We start from the raw sequence: 15,303 nt of genomic DNA, 5'->3' as shown, positions 1-15,303 counted from the left end.
GAATACATTTTATTTACATGGACAAGATCAAATAATTTTTTCAGGCAAAATGAAAAAAAATTGAAGACCTTTTATATAGATTGAAAATATTTGTTTTAGGGTCTCTATGTTCAATTTTGAGGACAATTGGGGTCACGGAGATTCTAAGAGGATGAAAGTAGGTTTTAAGCACTCTTTTGTGGGAGAAGAGGTGTTAAGAATTAAAATTAAAAAACAAAAAAAGAGAAAGATAGAAAAGGAGGTACTGAAAACAAACCAAATAAACCAAAGGTAATTCAGCCTTATTTGAAGTCAATGAGCAAAAATTTACCTTACATTCCCATTGGCCCAGAAAGAGTTCATACTAATTGGTACCGTTATAGAAGCTCTAGTGTGAAAAGTAGGGCTTTTGTTTTATGCTAATTATATGAAAACTGCTGTTGGTCCCACTCAAAAAATTTGCTGCCTGTCTTACATGACCAAAGAATCATAGAGGCTTACTAGATAAACTTAGAGTCATGGAGTAAGAGGTCTAGTTACATCCCTTAGAAGGAGAGCAATTAGCATACAATGGAATCTCAGTGAAATAGAACTTAACCTTTAAAACATTTTCATTTCTATTCGGCAACTTCGCTTTGAAAGAAGGAATAATATAGTTGACATTTAATAAATACTTACTATATGCCAAGTGCTCTGAGTTCAACTAGAAAGAGGCAAATAATAAAATCTAGTTGAAATCAGAAATTTTATGAAAGCAAATTTTCTTTTCTTTTTTTTAAGCATAGCAGATCTCAGGGAGGCTTCAAGTAGAGGAAAAATCACTTAACAAAGTCTAAGGTGGAGTCTTGTTTCTGGCACTTGGTCAAACAGTTCTTTTTATTCATCTGTAAACTGGGAATAATGGTATCCTCCACTGAAGATCAATGAAATAAAATTTGTGAAGGTATTTTTCAAGCCACAAAATGTAGGGTAAATGTAATTTAAATAGAATTTTACACTTACATACAGTTATCTAATTATTTTATTTACAGTGGAGACTGGCAGACAAATAGCACAATGGAGGTTTTGAGAAAACTTAATAAAATTTTTGCACGTGGTTAATATCTAGGAAACACCCTGTATATCATTGATATTCCTTTGTTATCCAATAAAGAAGCAAAACCCACAACCCAATAAATATATTACAACAAAAACCCACTCTAAAACAAAGCAAGGGACAATAATCAAAGACATCTGCAGATGATTGCTATATGACATAATTCACTATTTTTTTTTATTTCTTCCAGTAAGTCATTAGATGCTTCAGAGAAGTGGCTTATGACAGTTTTCATTTTCATTAAATATTCATATTTACTAATGGAAATTGCTCTGACAAACTGGGTAAATTGAGCAACTTAGAAATTTATGCCTCAGAAACAGAAGTTCTGGAATTCCTAGTGAGCAAGCTAATGTTTGAGTCATTAACAGTCCATTGATTTTATAGTCAAAAAGCTGGAAAGCAAATATAGCGTGTGTTTTAGATGTTGTGATAGTTGTTTATCTTGATACTTAAATCACAAGCCCTTTGATTGTAGATATCCATTAGCTATGAAACATGCTCCTGTGGAGTTTTCAGATATCCTCTTGCCTCCCTATTTTGTCATCTAAGGGAAAGAAAATTACAATGAACCATTCTTGCCATGTAGGAGCTAAGAAAAGGGTCATAAGTTCCAGAAAATTGGAAACCAGAAATTTGAAGACAGGACAAAATTTCTGTTTCTGGGAGACAAAAGACCCGAGTTTCTGGGGAACTATAACAGAGTAACTTAACCACAATTATTCCACATTTATCCAACAAATATTTACTGAGCATTTACTATGCACCAGGCACAGTGCTCAGGAAACAGTGATGAACAAGAAAACACTGTGCCTGAACTCAGGGGACTTAAGGCAGACATTAAGTGAATGGTAATAACACAGTGTGGGGAATGTGACGACAGGAAGCTGTGAGAACACATACACAGGGACCATAAGTTCAGGGACTGTCTTCCTGATAGAGTGATTTATGCTGGGCCCCACAGGATGAACAGGAGGTAGGAGTGTTCCAGGTCATGGAAACAACATGTGCAATGGCTAGAAAATTAAAAAGAGTGTGGCATGTGTTGTCGAGCAAATGAGTTCACTGCCTGATGCACGCAGAAGCCAGTGACTATGGCGTCAGCTTTTGAGAAAAGAAAGCTTTCTTTCAGCAAAGAGTCAGGAGCAGGCCCAAATCTGCTCTCTGATTTGGGGTCTAGGGCAAGTTAAGGGATCAGAGAGCAAGGGAAAGGATTTAGGAATGTTGGCTTGGCAGGGTCTGATTGGAGGGCTTCAGATTTGAGTATTTACAGGAAAGTTTGTTGAGGCAGATTTTAGCTTTGGATCTTCCTGGCCAATGGAGTCACTTCTTAAAGAGTTTTGATGTTCAGGTTCTGGTCATGTCCCAGTCCTCTTGGTTCTCAGGGCAGAGGGGAAGAATTGTCAGTTCTAGCTATCGTTAGAGGTCCAAGTTTTTTCTATTGCGCATGCCCAGGCTACACAACTTGCGGTTTTTGGCTGTGTTATAGCTAAAAGGTAACCTAACATTTTATTATCAACAGAGTAGGTCCAGTTTGGGCTGGTCCCACAGCTACACATGTTCCAGCCACCGAAAGACTGTGGGTAAAACATCTGTTGAATAAAACCTAACATGAGCTACAGATGTGTGTCATACAAGTAAACATGGCATTTGTAATTTTAAACTTTATAGCAGTCACATTAAAAAAGAAGATAAAATTAATTTCAATAATATATTTGATTCAGCCCCAAATATCCCAGAATCCATTGTTTTAATGTGTAATTAGTATAAAATATTAAGGGTACACTTTATTTTTCTTTTTTTCTTTTTTCTTTTTTGTTTTGAAACAGAGTCTTGTTGCCCAGGCTGGAGTGTAGTGGTGTAATCTCAGCTCACTGCAGCATCTGCCTCCTGGATTCAAGCAAGTCTCATGCCTCAGAAGAATCCCCCAGTAGCTGGGATTACAGGTGGGCACTGCCATGCCTAGCTAACTTTTTGTATTTTTAGTAGAGACAGGGTTTCACCATGTTGGCTAGGCTGGTCTTGAATTCCTAACCCCGTGATCTGCCCACTTTGGACTCCCAAAGCACTGGGATTACAGGCATGAGCCACCGCACCCTGACTATATTATTTTTTTCATACTAAGCTTTGCAATTCTGTGTGTTTTTCATGTGAGCACAACTCAGTTTGAACTAGTGACATCCAAGTGCCCAAAGCCACATGGCTACTGCACTGTACAATATAGGGTGGTGGTGGGAGACAATCTAGGCTTGAGTGATGGGAGATGGTAATGGACAAGTAGAAAGGAAACAAATTTTGAAATGTATTTATTCATAACCCAGTTAATTAGACAAGGTAGTCTTTAAGGTTCTTCTAGCCCTAAAATTCAGTGAACTGCTAGCTCAAAATTAAGATGTTAAGGTGAGAACAGTGAGTTTGGGATATTTCTTTCCTCCCACTTCCTTCTTTCCCTTCTATTCCTCTTCCTCTTCTTCTCATTCTCTATCTTTTTTTCCTTCTCCTTCTTATTCTTTTTTTTTCTTCTGACTAAAATGGTATTTATACATGCCAATGACCTAGGAATGCCACAATGCATACACTTGCTCTCACATAAAATTTTATTTAAAGCTAATTTCTCTTGGTTCATTTGGTAGGGCTTCCATTTGACAGTATTTATAGTAGACTTTTATATAGCAGATTTTACCTTCTGGGAATAGCACTCTCAGTTTTCTTTGGGAACTGTGATTCATTCCTGCATTTTAAGTCAGTGTTGTTCAGGTGTGGTTAGCCATGCTCCAAGTCCAGGGATAGGTGTGTCTTAGGCCTAGGCATGCATTCTTGGCCATAGTGATTGGTTCACTGATGGGCCTGTTGCATAAGTCATATTAATCAGGGCCAACCAGAGCTCATTTGGGGAATTTTTCTTTAGCTATTGGGATATAAGTATATTCCATTCTTTCTATTGGTAAAATGATTGGTAGGATAGGATAGATGTGGACTGGAGTGGACAGCAGCCACCTTGTCTCTCTGAGGAGAGAGCTTGCTTGAGAATGAGCACAGAGAAGTGTGGAACAGTGAGATGGACAAACCAAAGCTTTGAGAAAAAGTCTTTTGTGCACCTGGATCCAGCTGTGCTTGAAGTCCAAAGATCCACTCTTGGTCTTTCCAGTTTTACAAATCTCCATATCCTCTCTCTCTCTTATTTTGATAAAGCCTGTTTGAGCTTGAGTTTCTACCACTTGCCGTGAAAAGATTACAGGATAAATCTTCAATAGCACTATTGTCAACTGAAACAGTTTTATAGAATGGGCTCCAAACTTATAGGAAAACATCATTAAATAGAAAATTCTAATGTCCAAAAATATATTTCTTTCTATGAGCTTCTATTATTAACTAATTAAAGTATTTGCTCCTTTTATTGAACATTTGTTACAAGTATACTATTTGTCAGGCACTGTGTTCTGCTTTATGTGTTATAATGTGCAAATAATTTACCTTATTGTTTTTCTCATTCCTCTATGATCTTTTGGGGACAGAATGCTACTGCCCAACACCGCATAAAAAGAGGAATTTACAAATAAAATAGAAGCAAGATCTTTGTGTGTGAAAGGTGTCATTCTTTTTTGTTTTTTAATTGTAAGTTTCATGCTTTTTGAGAATTTTTTTTTTCTTGAGATGGAGTTTTTTTTTGTTGTTGTTTTGCTAATGTTGCCCAGGCTGGAGTGTAGTGGTGCAATCTTGGCTCACTGCAATCTCCACCTCCTGGGTTCAAGTGATTCTCCTGCCCCAGCCTCCTGAGTAGCTGGAATTACAGGCACACAACACCATGCCTGGCTAATTTTTGTATGTTTAGTAGAGATGGAGTTTCACCCTGTTGTCTAGGCTGGTCTTGAACTCCTGAACTCAGGTGATCCACCTGCCTGGGTCACCCAAATTTCTGGGATTACAGGCGTGACCCACTGCACCCAGTCAGGAACAATTAATTGTTTCAAATTTATCTTCTTCTACTTTATATATGTCACATATTAATTTTCTGCATAATTTTCTAACTATAATTTTGGAGCACTTTAGAATTGATTGTCTCCCAAAATTGTGACTAGAATAAATGGGCAGTTCAAAAATAAATCCACATCTAGACCTTAACTCAGTGCATCAGAATCAGTTGGGATGATTATTTGAAATGAAAATTCCTGGCCATCTTTTGTTTGGAGAAACTAAATTGGAGTCTTTTTGGTAGAGTCCTTAATTTATATTTTACCCAGACGCTTTAGAGAATCATATGCACAGTTAAGTTTTAGAATTACTTTGTTGCTTAGGAAAATAATTCATAAGCATTGCAGGATATAGTGAAGACATGGATTGGCTTTGAGACTTAGATCATTAGCATTTAAATATTATTTATCTACTTTAGTCCACCTGACAACAAATAATTATTTTTAATGATTATAAACATTTCACATAGAAAAATATTTTCTAAATATTATTCACCTATTAATGTATGAACAGAATTTTATTAGTCACAGGCAAATACTATAGATCATAGTGACTATTTATTAAATTTAATTATAGCATGTGAACTGTCCTGAATGAGGGATTAGCATACCAATATTAACTGAAGCTGGAAAAGCTGGGCTAATATTATTTTTTTCAAACAAGCAAGAGATCTTGTTCCTAAGCTCTGTTCTTATATATTTTATACAAACTCTTAAAACATCTTTGTCAGTTTCCTTTTTTACATGAGACTGTGTTGGGAGTTTATTTTAAATTTTGTATTGCCTTGGAAAAATGGTTGGTACAATGCATTCACTTAGTAATGAATGAAGTGGGCATGAGAATGAGATCTTGCAAAATAAAAATAGCCACCTGAAATTGAGATTTGGAGAGGGGCCCAAAACAGAAGGTCAGATCACAGTAGATGTTTAGGATACTTCTTTCTTCCGTTTTATAAACTGAAGTTTATAAATGCCCACAATACTTTCTGGGCCCTGGTAACATTCCCATATAGTTTATACTTGAATAAAATATGAAAACTGAATAAAGCAACTGGGAAGAGTTTCTATTTCAAGAAATGTTAGATCACTCGAATGCTGACCTCTGATTTTGGTTAGCTAACTTTATTCATTCATTCATTCAACAAGTGTTTGTAAAGTGCGTGCTATATGCCAGCCATTGTACTAAGAGTTTGGGGTGGAATAACATGCACATAACCCCACCCTCATATATCTTATCTTCTGGTGACTCCACTCATCTATGTGTCTAGTCATATGAGGAGAAACCCAGAGAACAGTCTTTCATAATTTTCAGAAGAACTTTAGTTTCCACAAATAACAGACCTATTAGCTTAGTAGATAGTTCATTTAATATGCATGGTAATATCTCATTTTATACACTATAGTCCTGCCCATCTCAGTCCAGTGTACTCCATGAGGAATAGATAAGTTAATCTACTCATTATCATCACTAGACGATCTTTTTGCCAAGGATCCTGCCAAATAGTAGAAGATGATTATACTTTTTACTAAAGTACTACTACAATCCGTAGCATGCACATCCCAACTATGTCATTGGAAAGAAGTGTAAACATTCACACTGACCCCCCAAACAACTATAGGATCAGGAAATCTGTCGTGAGGGGCCGGCTGTGACTTGAACCCATTTGTTGTGTTCTGTCAGCCAATGTAGCAGTTATGATCAGGACTGCTTTGGAGGATAATTGGACCAGGCAGAACAGGTGTGAGTAATTGCCTGCCATTCCACAGCATAGGTTCTGAAGGTGTGAGCGCTAACACAGAACTCTTCGATGACTTGCAGGGCTGCCAAATGACTGCCATCATGGCTAACCAAGGCCTGATAAATCTCCCTTAATATCTAGATTTCTATGTAGTAAGATTTCCATTGAAAATAAAGTTGCAGTTCAGGGATTAGTGCTTAGGAGAGTTCTCTCTGTCTTTTCTAGTTTTATAAAATAATTATGGCAAGAGAGAATTGGTGGTAATGTTGAGGCCATGAGAGCACTGTAAGGAGCTGAATGTAAGGAATGTTTTAATAAAATAATACAAGACTGATCACATCTACCTTCTACTTGTTCCTTCGGATCCTCTGATCTTGGGAGATAGATTTATTAAGCAGTTTATTGTTGTCACTTATTAGTAATCTCATAGGTACTGGAATCACATCCTGCCCATGTGGGCATAACACTTTGCATTGAGTACTTTTCTTTGCTGTCAACATTGTGTTGAAGTTGATACTGGTTTTTCGTTTAGTGGAGCCAAAAACACTTTTCCTCACTATTCTTGCATCTATTAAAAACTAAGGCAGCTTCCATAGACTTAACTGTAACTTAGCTCCTGGTAGTTACAATAGCATCAACAAAATTAACATAAACATGCTCATAGAATATTTTACACTATGTAAACTGTTGTTATATATATATTTTTATATTCACTCTTTGAAGCCATCACAAGGGGTGATTGTTATTAAACTTATTTTACAGATAACAAAATTAAGGCTCATCTGAAGACTTAAGGCCACATGGCTTGGAAGATGTTGACCTAAATTCAGAATTAGTTCCTCTTAAGATTCTGTCCCTTTCCCATGGCATTGAAGGCCATTCATAGAGATGGCTGTTGTATCATGTGCCCTTCAAATTTTACTCTGCACTGTTTTTGAAGACATATAATAAAGATAATAAAATGCAACAGTAACAGTAATAATAATAGCATAATTTGTGTTGAGAGTGTTGCTCTAACCTTAATGAGTGATTTAAATTCCCTAAGATTCACTATACATGTCTGTGAAAACAGTAAGTATCTCTTAATATTGTGAGAAGTAATGACATCATCCATATAATAAGAGGATGATGATGACAACTAATGTTTTGGAATCCTGTGTGTTTACTAATGTTATATATTTTATATGTTTTATCTCTAAGCCTTGTAATAAGATTGTAAAATATGCATTTTAATTCCCAGCATATAAATGGGGAAACAAAGACCAGAAAATGTGTGCGATTTGCTTAACATCAAACAGTCATCAAGGGCCTGTGTTAGCATCTGGCCTGCATCCAAAACCCATGTTTCATAATGTGTTAAGTTGTTGCAAAATGTTCTTTGAAAAAGATGGAAACATTATTCACCCAAAATCAATTTCCTTAAATTCTTGACCTCCCATAAGTACCAAGTCCATGTAATACTCATGGTATATTTTAGTGTACTGAAGGCACACACAGTAAGAGAAATTTGAATTTCACAATTTAGCACAGGTAGTTGGTTGCTGTGAATGAAAATGTTTCTTTTTGTGTAAATTAGTTCATATGTGTTATCCTAGGTTCCTTAAAAAATGTTTGGTCAGATTCCAAAGAAACTGTGTTCCATAAAATAATAGTTTAATGAAAATCTAAGTTGTGACTCACGTAATTGTTACTCTGTACTTATCAGACCAGAGAATGATGATTCAGGCTTGTAACTAAAGAGCCTTGAGTGTTTTTGAGGGTTTTATACCTGTATTCTTATATTGTGTCTCCTTTGTAAAATCTAGCAGGAAGACAAGGAAAGTGTTCCGTACCATTTCACCACTGAGGAAACTGAGTCTAGAGGAGTTACATTTTCTGCTGAAGATCACATAGCCAATGGAACTTGTTTCTGCCTCCCAGACAATTTTCTGCTGTCATCTCAAGGTAGGCACAAAGGGCTGGGGGCTATTCCTTAGGCTGATATAATTTGGATAAAGATTATTTTCCTCCAAGGCCTCAGGAGTACAATAAAAAGCTTTATCCCCCTGTATTTATCTTTAAAGTAATGGTATAAACTGTGAGTTAGAAGGCCGGGGGTTTCGGTTCTGCTCTGTCACATACCAATGGATAAACTAGGTCACTTAGCTTATCTGGGCTTGTTTTTCCTCTTGTGAAAAAACGAAGATAATAGTGCTTATCATTCTTGTCCTATAGGGCTGTGGAGCGCATCTAACCAGAGAGTGCAGGTGGTAAGAAAGTGGTCTCAGCATTCAAGTTGTGTGTGGACAAGTTCTAGCTATCCAGCATATCCTCTTCTTTCTTAATCATACCATAATTTTCTTTTGAAAAATTCGTTATTTTCCATTATGTGTGATCTTGGAGGGGCAATGAATCAGGGTTTTTCTGTCTTTTTACTACAGTCGTCAAAAATATTCTGGGGGTCATTGCAAGCTTCTCCCTCCAGAGCCCTCCTCAATCCTCTGAGAGCATAGTCACAGGACAGACACTGGATCTAAGCCAGTCAGACGGGCTCTTTCTTTTGGAACTGAATTCTATGCAGAATAATAAAGAAAGACTAAGCAAAGATGACTGAAATGAATTGATCCTTTGATTCCACAGCAGCTCCTCCATGAGACTGGGAAGCAGACCTTTACCTTCTTTTTGTTCCATCGTGGAGCTGGGTCCTCCAGCTGTGCAATTCTAAGGGAATTCATTCTCCCAATGATCTCTCTCTTCAGATACCCAGAGTTGGATTATGTTGATTGCAATCACAGAATTTTATTACATATGTGTTTTTATCACATTTCCTTGACTTCAAGATGCCACCAATTTAATATGCATCACTAAGTTTTTTAGGGAAGGAAGCAGCAGTTGCATCATATTCAATATACACACCAATAGGCAAGAAGCATACTGGTTTGAGAAATGTGAAACATGAGAAATAGAATGTAAAAAAATGTGCATTTTAGAATTGAGGAAATATGGCACCCTTATTATCATTATTAAAAAATTATATTAGAATAATAGTTATGACAACTGAGTATTTTATGTGCCTAGAATCCACAAGGAGTCAGGGAAGTATGCCAAAGGAGTTGATTTTCAAATTCTCTTGATTGCTTTTCTGAGAACTTCTCAGTGTATTTGCCTTTTGGTATAAAAAATATCTGGTTTTGACTGCCAGCTAATTTCCAAAAGTTGCAGTCAGTTCTGGTTTACTGTGAGTGGGAGGTTTGTAAGAAAATAGCAGTGCAGCAGTAAGGAGCTCTCTGAAGTTGTTCTGAATGTACAGCTAATGGGCAGTTATCTTTGAGAGAGATTTTTATAGCTTCCTCAATATAGCTGGTGAAAAATTAGCCTGGATATTGGGGGAGGAGCCTGTCAATTTGGCTTCTTATCAAACTCAACTTTGTTAAGCAGTTAATTCTAAGGTGTTTTAACCATTTATTACTAAGACATGTAAGTCTGAGCTGGCAGCCTTAATTAACAGATTAATGATCACTGCTCCCTACGATGTAATTTTCATTGTGTCCCTAGAAGAACTATAAATTTACCTCCAGGGTTAGGATTAGGTGAGGGTGACACTCAAGCAGCCACAGAAGGTGTGAGGATTCGAGGCCTTTTAAATGAAGACAAAGACATGCCCTAAAGAAACAATTTTCCAAGCTGCTGTTTTGACTTGACGGTGGCAGTGACTTCATTGCAAGACGTGGTAATGAAATGCAGCAGGATCAAGAGGAGGGGGTCTATTAGTCACTCAAAACCTACTTGTGCAGATCTTGCAATTCCATTTGTATTTCTGTCTCCCTCTCTATGAAGCAAGAGCATTATTCATAATTTGACTGCCATTTGTATCATGCTAAGTGATTTAGGGCTGTATCTTCACATGACCCAGCTTATCATAGGTGTGCTGTAGATTTAGTGAGGTGATGTATCCCTGCTCTATCACTTCCCAGCTGCATAAGCAAGGGCAGTTATGTAACTCTTTACAACTCATTTCCTCATTTGGAAAACAAAAATAATAATAACCCATCTCATCATCATTTTGTTATAAAAATTACTCTAGTGTCTGACAGTCTTAGCAGGTTACAGAGTAAGCATTCAGTAAATGTTAGCTATCATTACTTAGTAGATACATATGAAGATTTTGTAGATGGGTGCAATGTAGACATTTTATGATTCCTGTTAGCATAAGTTTGACAAACTACAGCCCTGAGTCAAAGCTGGCCTGTCACATGTTTTTATAGAAAAAGCCTTATTGGACCACAGCCATGCTCTCTTGTTTATGGATTGTCTATGGCTTCTTTTCTGCTACAGAAGGAGAGTCGAGTAGTTAAAACAGAGATCCTAAAATATTTACTACCTGGCCCTCTATAGGAAAAGTCAGCCAATGTCTGGGGATCATCAAGCAAACAGGCAAATGTCCCACCCTTCATGTAATTTATATTTAGTAATAGAAAAGATGTGTTGTACTTTGGGAGGCCGAGGAGGGTGGATCACGAGGTCAAGAGATCGAGACCATCCTGGTCAACATGGTGAAACCCCGTCTCTACTCAAAATACAAAAAATTAGCTGGGCATGATGGCGCGCGCCTGTAATCCCAGCTACTCAGGAGGCCGAGGCAGGAGAATTGCCTGAACCCAGGAGGCGGAGGTTGCAGTGAGCCCAGATGGTGCCATTGCACTCCAGCCTGGGTAACAATAGCGAAACTCTGTCTCAAAAAAAAAAAAAAAAAAAAAAAAGAAAAGAAAAGATGTGTTGTAATTTACTTAACTTTTCCCCTTTGGGTGATTAATAGACATTTAGCAGGTTTCCATTAATTTCATTCACAAATAATTCCACAATAAATGACATAGTATATATGTGAATGTATCTGTAGGATAGATTCCTACATGTGAAATACTTAGGGGTAATTATCTGGGACACCTCAGTTGATGTGCTTGCAGATTTACTGATGGGACATTATGAAATTTCTCAATACCAAAGTTGTCAGAACTGAGAACAGAATTAAGCTGTCAGTTCTAATTCCCTATAACAGAGTTTATCAGTAATTAGCTTTTTTGATCGAGCCAGAGGTTGCAGTCCCTAAAGAAGAAAACACAACACTGAATCTCAAGAAATTGACTACTTGTCAGATGAAGTTAACTATCAAGATTCCTACCCATCACAAGTAATGTTACGGCTGGTCATTGCTTCCATCTCTCAGTTCAGTGTCACTGCCTTTGGGCTTTGGAATAGATTGTGTGGATAGAGTCATCAGGCTTAATGGAAGTCTCCATCTGGATCATCACATCTGTTAACTTTAAAAGGCTTCTGAACTCTGAGAAAGGGAACAGTTACATTATTCTTTCATACAAAGTGATATTATTCCTAAGACTACTCCTTTGTGAAACTACTCCTTATGCCTCAATAAGAAGATCTGATGGTGGAAACACTCATTTTACCCTTAGGTAAAGAACCTGTCTGTTTTTTTCTTTTTACACGCCTCAAATTATGGCACCTGCAACATGGCTCAGGATTTACTATTAGTATACACAATTATGATATACTGGTTAGTAGATCGTGGAGATTAGTTGACTATACCTAGACAGTATTTTCAGAGAAGAAACTGTTATGTTGAATTGGGGCACCTAAAACACAAAAGCCTCAGGGGCAAAGCAGATAATATTAATGGTGAACTTGAGAGCTCATTTTTCTTTTGAAGAGAGAGGCTGCTACTTAGTCCCAGACAATTGCTGCCACATTTTACTTTTCTAAAAGAAGGTGGACATACACATCTGTAGGTAAAACTGTCCCAAGATTTAGAAGCCTGCAACTACTTCAAAATAAAAAAAAAGTATATATGGCATGACAGTTGAAATATGACTGCTTGCTTGATGCTATCTGTAAGCCATGAAAAAAAATCTAAAAAGGTAGAATGATTGAGAATAGAAATAGCTCAGGATGAGATGCTTACAATGATGGCTGTGAATAGCTAGGAAGTTCCCTTAAGAAATAGGGTTTTGTCATCAGACAGATCTACAGGCAGGGTAACTTCTCTGTTTCCTTCTTGAGGACTAAATGAGAAAATGTATGTAAAGTACTTTGCAGGGTCCTTGATGCATGGTAGGTGCTAAATATATATTAGCTAATGTAAAATGGGCCTACATTTTATTTTTAAAATATTATGAAATATAATTTAGGTCTAGAATCCTCTCCTTTTTTTTTTCTTTTTTTTTTAGGATTAGCATATATGTAGACTTGGAATAGTTTGCCATATCCCTATTGCCTGGAGAGCCACTGTGAAATCCTTCGGTGTTGTCATTTTATGATTGGATTTGTGAAAAGCCCAGAAAATTCTGTGTGGTATATAAGGTGCCAAAGCACTGGGAATTCCATGATGCAGGTGGAGGCTTCCAGTGCTGGTGGGCTTGTGCTGTGTTCTGTTCCTCAGGACAAATACTTTTGGTTGTAACAGTGATTCTCCAGATTATTATAAGTTATGGATTGTCAGTGATAACCACTGGGGTAGTAGATTGAATGAGGAGGACTGTGAAATATGTTTTAATGTGAAAAGGGTCTTCTTGGGTTTTACAAACTTCTGGGAAGATACTCCTTGGGGATGCTGGTGGGCATTATAAGATCATCAAAGGGTCGTTGGAGACCTTTCAGATTTACTAATGATCCTGGGAGGTTGAGACTATTGAGAGTGTTGATCTAGTGCTGGGAACATATATTTCTTTAGATTTAGTACTAGATTAATTTTTTATATTTATAGATAAGTGAATTCAGGGTGGGTGGTAGAAGTGAGGTTGTAATGGTAGAGGCATAAATTCTTGCTCGAGGTTGAGTGTGGCTTGCTAAATGGGAGTGAGTCCTGAGTGGGCAATTTTACATATCTATCCTGAAACAAGTGTTGGACATCATTATTTTAGTGACCTGCTTAGCCAGAAAACTGTCATTTCCTGGAAAAAGCCCTGCATCTGTTTGTTACCAAAATGTTTGTCCCAGCTTGCCAAGGGACAATGTGTTCATAGATTTTTCTACACAGTGGTTTAATCACCAGCCAATATGAAAATGAAATTGAAATTTACAGTCCTCTTAGTGGGAATACTGTCTGTGCATTTTACATAGTTATAGATAGGTATATGATAGGTAGGTAAATAGATACAAATATAAAATATACATTATATATCATGTAATATATATTGTAATTTGACTCTAATTACCAGAATGTGATTTAAATTCATGTTAGTTTGGTCATTATTTCCAAGTAGTAAACTAAATGCATAATTGTTTATTTAAATTGTGTCACAAAGCCACCTATTTTTCAAAACCTTTTATTAATCATAATAAAAAAGGTATTAATTATTATCATTTATTGTAAGATATTAATCTTGCCAAATTGGTATGCTTATATTTGTATTCATACTTTTGGTTTCTATAGTAAAGTGAATTTCCTATAGAGAGTGCTTTTTAGATGTTACTTATCTGTTTTTCTCATTCATTTTATTAATCATTGCCAACTGTTAAACTGTTCAGCTTCCAAGGACTTTTTTTTTTTCCCTCATGCCTTTAATGACTAACTTATTGGAACAGCAGCAGAAAGAAAAACCTCTGAGGCAGAATATGCTCACACACATTCTGACACGTCTCAACTCAGGGCAAATTTCCAAAGGATAATTATAGATGGCACTAAAGCTGAATTCATGATGGTCAGATTGTCAGAAATCTTATTTATAAATGCTTTTATAATGCTGGAGGGGAATCTGTCTTCCTTTGAAAAAGGAAAAGTTTGAAACCTTCAAGGCTGCCTGGGTTTGCCTCCATCTCTGGCTCTGGGATCTAGTTTTATGTTAGAATCACCTGTGGAGCTTTTGAAGGCTAAAATTAAATTCAGCCACTAACAAAACTTTTTTCAGACAATATTTACTATTATATTAACTAGCACTGCACTCCACTCACTGTTTGGTACTGTTCTATGCACTTTAGATCTATCATTAACTCATAGAGTTCTTCCAACAAGTCTATGAGGTAGTCACCAAGAAATGGAGATGCAGAGAAGTTCAGTAGCTTGCCCCGGGGTTGCATCAGTAGTTAAGTGTAGAGTTGAAGTTTGAACCCAGGCTGCTTAACTCTTGAGTTCATGTTTTCAGTCACTGTATCTTCCTGCTGCTCATCTTCAGCATACTTCTGACTAGAGAGACAGATCTGGGTTTATAAGGACTGGGTTTATAAGGATAATATCACACAATGGAATTTATTGCCTGGTTCTCAACTCTTACTCATTTGATTTCAATATCTTATTTATATCATAATTGACTTTCAGATATACTGACTGATTACTCACTAATGAGCACACACATAAAAATTTGTCTCCAGTCTGGACTAATTAAACCAGAATCTCTGATGGGTGGGGCCTGAGCATCTGTGGCTTAAGCAGCTTCTCTGGTGACGTCAGATGTATATCCTGCTTGCCATCTAATATTAGAAGGTGGAAAACTAAACTATTAATTTCAATGTAAGGTAGACGAGACCAGGA

General features: G+C 36.8%; 1 protein-coding gene across 1 annotated transcript in view; it reads left to right on the top strand.

The window, feature by feature from the left end:
* The window catches only part of PRELID2 (PRELI domain containing 2), a 442,316-nt gene that overhangs the window by 390,573 nt on the left and 36,440 nt on the right, over window positions 1–15,303 (top strand). The window contains exon 8 of the transcript XR_008478683.2: window positions 8,591–8,729. The gene's annotated coding sequence lies outside the window, so the exon portion shown is untranslated. The remainder of the gene's footprint in view (window positions 1–8,590; window positions 8,730–15,303) is intronic.

Source organism: Callithrix jacchus, chromosome 2 (genome assembly GCF_049354715.1).
Source record: "Callithrix jacchus isolate 240 chromosome 2, calJac240_pri, whole genome shotgun sequence".
NCBI classification, from domain to species: Eukaryota; Metazoa; Chordata; class Mammalia; order Primates; family Cebidae; genus Callithrix; species Callithrix jacchus.
Note: the sequence above shows the minus strand (reverse complement) of the source record. Positions and strands in the feature narration are given on the sequence as shown.